Source organism: Pelophylax lessonae, assembly GCF_965119305.1.
Source record: "Pelophylax lessonae genome assembly, chromosome: 8".
NCBI lineage: Eukaryota > Metazoa > Chordata > Amphibia > Anura > Ranidae > Pelophylax > Pelophylax lessonae.
The window spans coordinates 204,236,722-204,247,577 of NC_138775.1; the positions used below are offsets into that span (position 1 = coordinate 204,236,722).

Consider the following 10,856-nt stretch of genomic DNA (forward strand, 5'->3'; position numbering starts at 1 on the left):
CTGACTACCTTAATTACCCAGCTCATATAAAAGATGACACTTTAGCATCATCACATAATATTTGTAAGATAATCACAAAGAAATATACTTCTTAGTTTTCTCAGGGTTTTTCCACTTCTGTTAACAAATCATCATAATGCATTTCTGAAAACGTTTTGGTTTAAAACAAATCCTATACACGTCTAATTATTAACTGCTTCTAGAAAAACTAAAAAGATAAATAGATCTAGAAACATATCTGAAACCACAAACTGAGAATTAAAATACTACCCCCCCCCCCGCCCCCCACCTATGGGGAACGTTTTACAAAATCAGAATTAGATTTTCAGGCAACTACACCAGAGAACAAATGCATTTTCTCGCTTTAATTCTCAACGCATTAATGAAGTTTCTATTGCAAATCTATATACTAGCAGCAACTGAAGTATGCATTTTTTGTTTCAGTGCAATAACTCAGTGCAGCGTGATTGCCTGGGTTAATGATGAAAAAGTCAAATACGCTATCAGAGCTGATGGAAAAATCTATCACCAATTTGAAATTAAAATTCATATGTGGTCAATAAGATTTACTACCCATGCAAGTGGAGCTGTAAAGAGTAAATGAATCAATGTCATCAATATATAATCAGTATGAAATATGAGGTGAATACAATTATGTGCAGGAGTTGTGCATTCCTTCTTTTCCCCTGAACCAGTGCGCAATGAGCAGACTTGCTGAGGACTGACAGTAATTGTTACAAATTAGACACCGCAGTTATCAAAATGCACTCGCTAGAATAGCAAGGAGACTTATTAGGAAAATGAAAATAGATCTTAGGCTCATTTCTACAGAGATCGTACAACTGTTGATCTGAATGAGGCTCAGAAAACAGGCATTATGGGTACAATCTCATTTATGTCTGCTGGCACAAAAAAAACAAAAAACAAAACAGTTTATGGATCTAAGATCAATGACATTTATTTTAATAACTTGCTGCTAAAACTAGACACTGTACTTAGATTTGCAAACTATTATTCAAAGGCAATTTTTTAGATATGCTGTTGCCACATTTTAGATAAAATCGCTCAGGGGGAAAAAATAAATAAATAAAGAAAAAAGTGGGGGGGGGGGGGGGGCATTGGTTTACAGGCCAGAACTTGATACCTTCCATAAACTAGGTGCCTCCCACTTCCATGTATAATGCTGATTGACCGTGCAGTTTCAGGATGATGCAGCAAACATATTAAAAGGTATGGCATTGCAGCCATAAAAAAAAAAAAAATAATTATCTGCTTATGAATTTGGCATAGCATTCTACCTCTCCTAATGTTAATTTTGTGTTTTATTTTAATTTAAGATTTAGTGGTTTAGCCATTTTAAAAATTAAAAATAGTCCTTTCTTGGGGCTTCGATTCATTACAAAAAATATAATCTGCAGACTAAAATATATAAAGTTCAATTCGGGACATAAAACAATATAAATAATTTAAAAATTATTGTCTCCTAATGTGCGGCTGATGGCGAATGTCATATAAACCCCCCCCCCCCCCCCCACACACACTTGAAAGCAGTTTTACCTGCAAAAAGGATTTATTTTGTCCATAAAGTCCTGAGATTTGCACAACTCTGCCACACAGCTCAGCCCTTGCTGGCAGGGCAGGAGACCTGATTTTTTCTTTTCTCTAGTTCAGCAACACTTACAGGCAGAGGCGTAACTAGAACCTTCAGGGCCCCGATGCAAGAAACCATGAAGGGCCCCCCCAGATCCCTGGCCGGGGCCCATCCCTTCAAGCCCAGGGCTCTTCCCACTAATCCTGGGGCTCTTTACTCTCATTGCATGGCCTTTTATTATGGTCCCGCAGCAGGATCCTTTCACAAGTTCTGCAGTGGGCTCCCTTCCTGCAATCTTGGGGCCTCCCCACAGTGGTGCAATGCCAGGGCCCGGTCGCAAGTGTGACCTTTGCGATCCTGGAAGTTCACCCCCTGGAGCATGGGGCCCGGTAGCAATCGCAACCCCTGTAGTTACGCCCCTGCTTACAGGTCTTATCCCTTCTCCAGTCTGCAACTGGACAGTGAAAGGAGATGCAGCAGGCTGATTATCTCATCACTGGCCTCCCTCCTCCTATTAGCATTTTCCTTGTTGGCAAATAAGCACTGCAGCCAAGCTGCTTGGCTCCATTTGCTTCTTTCTCCCTGAGCTCTGCAGGAACTGCATTGGTCTGATACAAAAGTACAAATCAGGTACTTGTGAGTGAAAAAAAAAAATAAATAAATAAAAAAAGAAAAAAAAGAAAAGAAACAAAAAGCAAAAAAAAAAAAAAGAAAAAAAAAAAAAAAACCACACACTTAAGCAGCCTCTCCGCAGTACAATAAGGGCGATCCCAAAGAGGTTAAAAATCCTAATGAATACAGAGCTACATTAATTTGCTTATTTTATATCTGCCTGGAGTTAGCTTTATGAAACCGTCACACAATCTTCCATCACACCAGCTGTGAAGACTCTGGCCTCCGCTGGTTCTGCATTGTACATAATGATGTAGGAGTGCCCATTCACCAGGGTGAGATGGTTTCCTCAAAAAACAGCATTATATTCTTCCTCAGCTAGTGGGGAGACAATACCCAATGTTAACTAATGCCTGGAGTTCCGCTTTAACCACTTCCCGCACCTACCTGTACATTGGCTTGAAAAAGTGGTTGTACCGGGGTGATGCCTGCAGGAGACCCGAGCAACCATCCATCACAAATCCGGCTTCGTTGGGGTCTCCGATCAAGTAACCCAGAAGCGACATCACTTCCGGTTTACTCGGCTCCTAATGACACCAATTTAAAAAAAAACTGTCAATATTCAAAAATGCCGATTTCGCCGTTTTGAATACTTTGAAGTGCATTGGAGGGGTTTGGGGACTTTTAGATCCCAGATCCCTCCATAAAGAGTATCACTGCCTATTACTGCCACAAGGGATGTTTACATTCCTTTTGACAGTAATAAAAGTTTCAGATTTTTTTTCTTTTTTAAGGAACAGTGTTAAAAAAATAAAATGATTTAGGAAAAACATTTTTAAAGTGCCCTTGTCCCTGTGAGCTCGTGCACCAAAGAAAAACGCATACGCAAGTCGCACCCGCAAATGTAAACGGTGTTCAAGTCACACGTGAGGCATCGCCGCGATCTTCAGAGTGAGAGCAATTCTAGCAAAAGACCTCCGCTAACTTTAAACTGGTGACTGTTAAAAATGTTTAAAGCGTCGCCTATGGAGATTTTGAAGTACCGTAGTTTGTCGCCATTCCACGAGTGTGTGTAATTTTAAACCGTAAGATGTTAGGCACCTATTTACATCATCTTTCACAATATACAAAAAAATAGGGTTAACTTTAAATTTTTTTTTTTTTTAATATTCAGTGAAGTGAATTTTTTTCCACAAAATTGCGTTTTGACAGACCACTGCGCAAATATCGCATGACAAAAAAATATTTAAAAACGACCATCATTTTATTCTCCAGAGTCTTTGGCAAAAAAATTTATATAATAATGTTTGGGGGTTTTAAGTAATTTAGGGCTCTTTCACACGGAGCGGACCGCATTGCGATCCGCTCCGGCACTTTTTTTTTTTTTCACGGAGCGGACGACACTTGTGTCATCCGCTCCGTATGTCCGCATATCATCCCATCAGTTTGCGGATGATATGCGGACATAATGTAAGTCTATGGGCATTGCGGATGTCAGCGGATGACACCGCTGGCATCCAATTTTCCTTCCTTTCCGTTTTTTGAACGGAGGAAAAAATAGGGTTCTGTTCCATTCCAAAAAAACGGAACAGAAGTGAAAGGAAGAAAATCCGAGGTCAGCGGATGGTATTCCGCTGACATACGCAATGCCATTGACTTACATTATGTCCGTAAATCATCCGCAAAAAAATATGATTTGCGGCCCATGTGAAAGGGCCCTTACTAGCAGAAAATACGGATTTTAACTTGTAAACGTGTCAGAAGTCGGCTTGGTCCTTAAGTGGTTAATCAAGAAAAAAAAAACCCCACTACCAGACAGCATGTATACAACTGTGAACAGTATGTAAATACGTGCTCTTGGTATACGATCATACTATTATATGAGCAATAATTGCATTTTATGTTTTAGGTTGATAACAGAGTTTGCCTAATTAGGGCCACGGAGTAAATAACGTATTAGGAATAAAAAAGGAAATGAAATCGCAGATGATATTGACAGTACATTTGTTCTAACAGACAATACGTCTGGAAATGTCAACTTAGACATGTTTGATGAAGTGTGGCGAGGTTACTTCCTGTCTGGAATCTCACATTGGCCATTGACTAGAAAACCAGGAAACATACAGCACAGCCTGCATAGATTTCTAATCTATGAGCTTTCTGTTCCCTGTAAAGTTAGAACTTTTTAATGTGTTGAGAAACCCTTCAATTTAATTATGGTAATTGTATATATTTACTACAGGTATAGTATAACAAAAGGAAAGGCCATTTCCAAACTTGATAACTCCTGTGTCCTAATAGAACGCCCATAGAATTGTATCTGTGAAAAACAAGGCGGCCATACATAGATTGAAATTGGATTCATGTGTGGGCAGGCTGGTTATACCAGGGACGTAACTGCAGGGGTTGCAATTACAACCGGGCCCCATGCTCCAGGGGGCCTGTGCTGCTCCCCTGTACACCTGGATAGGAGGGGCAGTGAGGGCAGCATGTAGAGAAATCACTGTCCTCCTTTTTCCTCCTGTAGCTGCAGGAGGAAAATGGAGGAGATTGTTTCCTCTGTATGCTGCCCCCGCCACTCCTCCTATCCAGTTCACTTGTGTTCTGCCTTCTCTGGGCCCCTATGTGCTCCCCTGGTCCCCCCACTGTGCTCCCTTCCCTCTCCTGCCCGCTGCTGCAGGGGATGTGTCACAATAGAGAACCAGGAAGGGGTTGGCAAATATGTAATTTACCAGCTCCTTCCTTTTCTGAATGGACAGAGTCATAGTCCGTGACATTGTAAAAAATAAAATGATAAAAATAATACAACTAAAATAAAAAACTACTACTGTCACCAGTGGGTGAACTTCCAGGATCGCAAAGGTCACACTTGCGACCAGGGCCCTGGCATTCCACCACCGTGGGGAGGCCCCAAGATGGCAGGAAGGGAGCCCACTGCAGAACTTGTGAAAGGGTCCCGCAATGAGAGTAAAGGGCCCCAGGATCGGTGGGAAGAGCCCCAGGCTTGAAGGGAAAAGGTCCGGGGGGCCCTTTGTGGTTTCTTGCACCGGGGCCCTGAAGGTTCTAGTTACGCCTCTGGGTTATACAGAAGTTGATCTACTTGATTGACTTCTGTACAAATCAGACATTTTTTTTATTGATGGATCAGTGCCGCTGGCTGTAGACGGCAGTGCTGATCAGCGTATTCTGACCGTGGGGGAGGTCTCTCCGCTGTCAGAATACAATAACTCAGCGTGAAGGATTCCCCATTGAATGAGTGGATGGGGGAATTGGGTCCTTTTTTTTTCTTCCATTCAATGCTCTTGAAAAATCTAATTTCCATTAAAAAAAAAAAAGCCTTCATAATCTAGATTTAAGTGCTAAAGTCTGGAATAAGGTGCCTTTAACCACTTGCCGACCGCCGCACGACTATCTACGTGGGCGGTCAGCCCCTCACAGGCAAAGTGACGTAGGTCTACGTCGCTCGCCTGTGAGGGTTTAGGGAGCGAGCGCGCGCCGCCGGAGGCGCGCTCCCGCTCCCGCGTGGTCACGGACCCCCCCGCGCGCGTGACCGGCGGACCCGATCGCCGCCGGCCACTCTGCGATCGGCGGGGGAGAGGGAGATAGTCAGGCAGCTTGTGTAAACAAGCTGCCTGTCATTCTCCTCTCTGTATGAGAGCTGATCACATGGATCTACTATGTAGATCCATTGATCACTCCTCATACAGTTGAAGCCACAGCCAATCACAGTTAGAATCACGCCCCTAGGGACACACACAGCCCCTCCCTCTCAAATAAAGTTAACCCCTTCACTACCAGTGCATTTTTACAGTAACAGTGCATATGTATAGCACTGATTACTGTAGAAATGTCACTGGTAACCCCAAAAGTGTCAAAAATGTCAGTCAAGGGTCCGATCTGTCCGCCGCAATGTCGCAGTACCACAAAAAAAAAAAATCGCAGATCGCCGCCATTACGCGTTAAAAAAAAAAAACAACAAAAATGACAAAAATCTTTCCCTTTGTTAGTAAACGCAATAACTTTTGCGCAAACCAATCAAAATACGCTTTTTGCGATTTTTTTTACCAAACATAGGTAGCATAAAACAAATTGGCCGAAAATATTAAAAAATTTTGATTTTTACATTTTTTTTTGGGGGAATTTCATATAAAAAAAAGGGAAAAATATTGCTATTTTTGCAAAATTTACGCTCTTTTTTTGTTTATAGCGCGTGATCAAAAAATCGCACAGGTGATCAAATACCACCAAAAGAAAGCTCTGTTTGTGGGAAAAAAAGGACGCCAAATTCGTTTCGGTACAGCGTCGCACGACCGCGCAATTGTCCGTTAAAGTCACGCAGTGCCGAATCGCAAAATGCCCTCTGGTCGTTTAGCAGCCAAATCCTCCGGGGCTTAAGTGGTTAATAGAAGATTGAAGTTTATCACATAAAAAAAAAAAAAAAAACAGCTCAGCAGAAGTGTCTCTCTGGAGAATACTTAGAAAGGTTAACAACTCTGCTCAAGTACATTTTTGGAAGTGGCTCCCCTATAGAGATAGCACAGTTTAAAGTAGTAGTAAACTTTTTTTTTTTTTTTTTTTTTTTATTAAAAGGATTTCCCCCTGCAAGGTAAAGGCATAATGTGTTAGCAAAGAAGCAAAGAAACAAATCACCGCTCAAAGTGCTGACAGCTGGGCCAGTAGGATTCCCAAGTAAACTGTAGTAGTCCTGCAAGACTGGGTGCTCACCAAGGTCCGCAACCTAAGAAGTCCATATGCATGTAGAAAGTGACACTTCCAGTCTCAGGAAAGAAGAAACCTGAGTTTTATTTCTTCAAATCAAAAAGTCCAACATCGACATGTGCAAGACAAATAGGATAGCAGCAAACGCGTTTCACACCATGTGCTTATTCATTGCTATATATAAGCACATGGTGTGAAACGCGTTTGCTGCTATCCTGTGTCTTGCACATGTCGATGTTGGACTTTTTGATTTGAAGAAATAAAACTCAAGTTTCTACTTTCCTGAGACTGGTAGTGCCACTTTCTTTCTACATGCATAATGTGTTAGCATGCATTGCATACTGGCACACTATGAAAGACTTCCCTTGAAACAAAACTCTCCAGCAGCAGGCTGTCACCGCTGCAGAGGCTTCCATTTTCACCCAGTCCTCCTTCCGGGTTCACAGGTTGCGGCCCGCTTGGACTGGCCAAACTGACATCATTCCTGCGGCACAGAGCTCTGAAGAAACGGCACATGTATGTCGAGCCTTCGGAGTGCATGCGTCAGTGACATCACTGTCTGCTGCTTACTAGAATCTCTCTCATGGTACACGTTTAGTAGATATTCATTTAACCTACAGGTAAAGCTTTATTATAAGCTCACTTGTAGGTAAAAACACAAAAAAAAAAAATAAAAAAAAAAAAATTAACCAGTACCAGATATCAAGTCACCAGTAAATTCATGTCTTAATTTATTTATAGGTTGACCACAACGAACCGCGCAAAATATATGGATTACCAGTATCCTGTGACCAATGCTGCAAGTGGATTAGAAAGAGGACCCATTTATTTACTACTTCAGCCAACTTGTACATTGGTATAGATTGATTATGTAGTACTAACCACTTTATGTGAGGTGACCGTGTAGCAGTTTAAATGGCCAGCAGCATTTGGCTTCTACTACCCATGCAACGCAAAGAACAAGAAACTCCTTGCTTATTTTAAAGAACCCTGGTGACCACAACATTCAAAAGGAGAAGTTCACTTTTTTAAAAAATAAAAAAATAAATATTTTTTTTCACTGCAAAAAAGTGCGAGTGTATTTATATTTTTTTCTGGAGCCTATAACAGGCAGCGGATGCAGCTTTGGAAACAGGTTACATGCTCCACCCTAAAAATGGGTGAAACGTGCAACATGTTCCCAAAGGTGAACTTATCCTTTTAAGCTAGCCACAGCATTAGGGCCAGGTAATTCGAATTTGCCAGAAATGTTTAATTTTAGGAAAGTTTGCTCGATTTTATAATCCTAAAGAGCTGAAATCAAGGGGCATTTGTTTTCAAACACAGTGACAAGAAAACTCGAAGAAGCAGGATGGAAACTTTCTAAATTTTGAAGTATGTTCGAATGACATTTGTCAAGTCATCAGAAGCACTGAGAATTTTCATACGCATGTTCATTTAACTACGTCCTGCTCTCACCGTATAGACAAATGACGGCGGGATCATCTCTCCTTCTGGGACGACGCCATATGGGACAGGGCGCAACCCCGATCTCAGTAAAGAGCCGATGACACGGCTCCTTACCCATGTGATCAGCTGTGTCCAATCACATGAAAAACATGGAAATGCCGGTTCACGGCTCTCCTCTCACTGACAGTGTGAGGAGAGGAGGGCCCCATCAGCAGGATCTCCTCACAGGGGAGACCTGTATAGATAATCAGGGCACTAATCATCAGTGTCCCGATTATCAGTGCAGCCCCAACAGTGCCCAGCAGTGATGCCAATTTGTGCCAGTCAGTGCTGCCTTTCAAAGCCTGCTCATCAGTGCTGCATAATACTGCCTCATCAGTGCCCTTCAGAGCAGTCTCAGTGCCCTTCAGAGCAGTCTCAGTGGTCACCAGTGCAGTGTCACCAGCGCACCTCAGTGAAGGAGAAAAAATTACTTTTTTCTCCTTCATATTTTTCAGTCTTTTTGCTTTTTAAACAAAATAATAAAAAACCCAGTGGTGATTAAATACCACCAAAATAAAGCTTCATTTGTGTGAAAAAAAAAATATAAATTTCATATGGGTACAGTGTTGCATGACCGTGCAATTGTCATTTAAAGTGCGACAGTGCTGAAAATTGGCTTGGGCAGGAGGAGGGTAAAAGTGCCCAGTAGGCAAGCGGTTAAAAATATACTAGTGTATGGCTAGTTGTAGAGATGCCCTGGATATTTTGTCTTAATAGGCAAGAAAACATCTGTGCCATTCATTAGTTCCAGGGCTAACAGTTCAATAAAAGAAAAAAAACTATTTAACAGGACACACTGAAGGCATGGTAGAGTTCCCTTCTGTGAAAAGTATTTGCTGGGAGCAGATAAGTGTCAAAAACATTTCTTCAGAGCGCATGCGCCGATGACGTCATCGGCTACATGCAATGTAAATATCTCCTAAAGGGTGCAAGTTTAGGAGATATTTGCAGTACCTATAGGTAAGCCTTGTTATAGCCTTACCTATAGGCAAAAGAGGGGGTTTACAACCTCTAAGGGACTGGCAGTCTTTTTTTGATTAAAAAAGCATGCGTTTAACTTATGTTAAAATGTATTTTCAAGTATAATTTGAAATTGGCCACGTACACAGGGGCAACAATGGATACTCTGATATTATTGTCAGCCACCCACAGACTATGATTAGGACTGCCTAGGCTGGGAGGTGGGGACCAACCGTTTTTTTAATGTGATTTGGCAAAGCTGATGTTTGAATTTATGGGTCTACAATATTGGTCAAATCTTTGTGTAATCACTTGGTGAAATTTTGTAAAAGTATCTGCTATAAAAGAACTGAAAGATTTTAGTTTTACCTGAAAGGTACAAGCAGCACTGATGTGCACTGACTCCTGGCAGCCAATTACAGATCAGCTTTCAGTAACCTACTATAATAAATTGTTAAAGGCCCCTATGGAAATGAATGATGCAACACCACATCATTATTTCAATGCGTTTAAAGCTTTGCAAACAAAGATCATGTAGTTCAGTAGAAAAAAAAATATTATATATATATATATATATATATATATCTATATATCTATATCTATATCTATATATCAAATGTATTTTTAAAAGCGGCTAGGTAAGTATCTGAATTTAGCTTGATATCAACTTCCTGTATTGCATGGCGGCACTAAGGCCCTGTTCACACCTCAGCATATTTCAGCTCGCAAAATGCTCATCTCTGAAGTCGCAAAATCCCATTAATTTCAATGGTCCCTGTTCACATATGAGGCGTGTTGTCGCCTGAAGCAAAATGCCTGAAGCTCAAAAAAGTACATGAGCTTCTTTTTTGGCCGATAAGCATTTTTAGTCAGATGTCAATTCCTGCCTCCAAACACCTGCAAAAATTGCTTATGTAGGTGGTGGCGAATTGTTGGCAGTTGAGACGATGGCAGCACACTGCTATTTTGACACGTGAGAAACACACCTATTACCATAGGAAAACACCTTCAAAATTCGAGAGCATATGGGGTTCCTGGTTAGCCTCTCCTGGAGTAGCTCCCCCTCGATTCATCTTAAACCGATTGCTTATGTAGGTGGTGGCAAATTGTTGGCAGTTGAAACGATGGCAGCACACTGTTAGGTTTGTTGTTCTAACCCTTTTTTTTAGTTTTATTTTTACATACTGCATATGACATGGCATTGTTAATCCCTTATGGTTCTGCTCTATGCACTGTACAGCATTGTCTTCTGTGATCCTTTATGGTTGTATGTATATCTGCCCTGATTTCTATATTTTCAGTACAGTGTTTTTTCTGTTTTATGCCATTTCTCAATAAAAGTTTTTTTCTGATTAAAAAAAAAAAAAAAACCTGCAAAAAAACCAGCCTGAAAACGATACGCTCAGGTGTGAATGGTGGCTAAGACAGGCAAGTAGGAGCCAATTAGGAATGCTACATGCACATGTTTGGACAAGGAAGGAGG

At 41.3% G+C, this 10,856-nt stretch overlaps 1 protein-coding gene across 1 annotated transcript in view; it reads right to left on the reverse strand.

Moving 5' to 3' along the window:
• The window catches only part of LMO4 (LIM domain only 4), a 54,954-nt gene that overhangs the window by 11,159 nt on the left and 32,939 nt on the right, over positions 1 to 10,856 (reverse strand). The gene's annotated exons all lie outside the window — the stretch shown is intronic.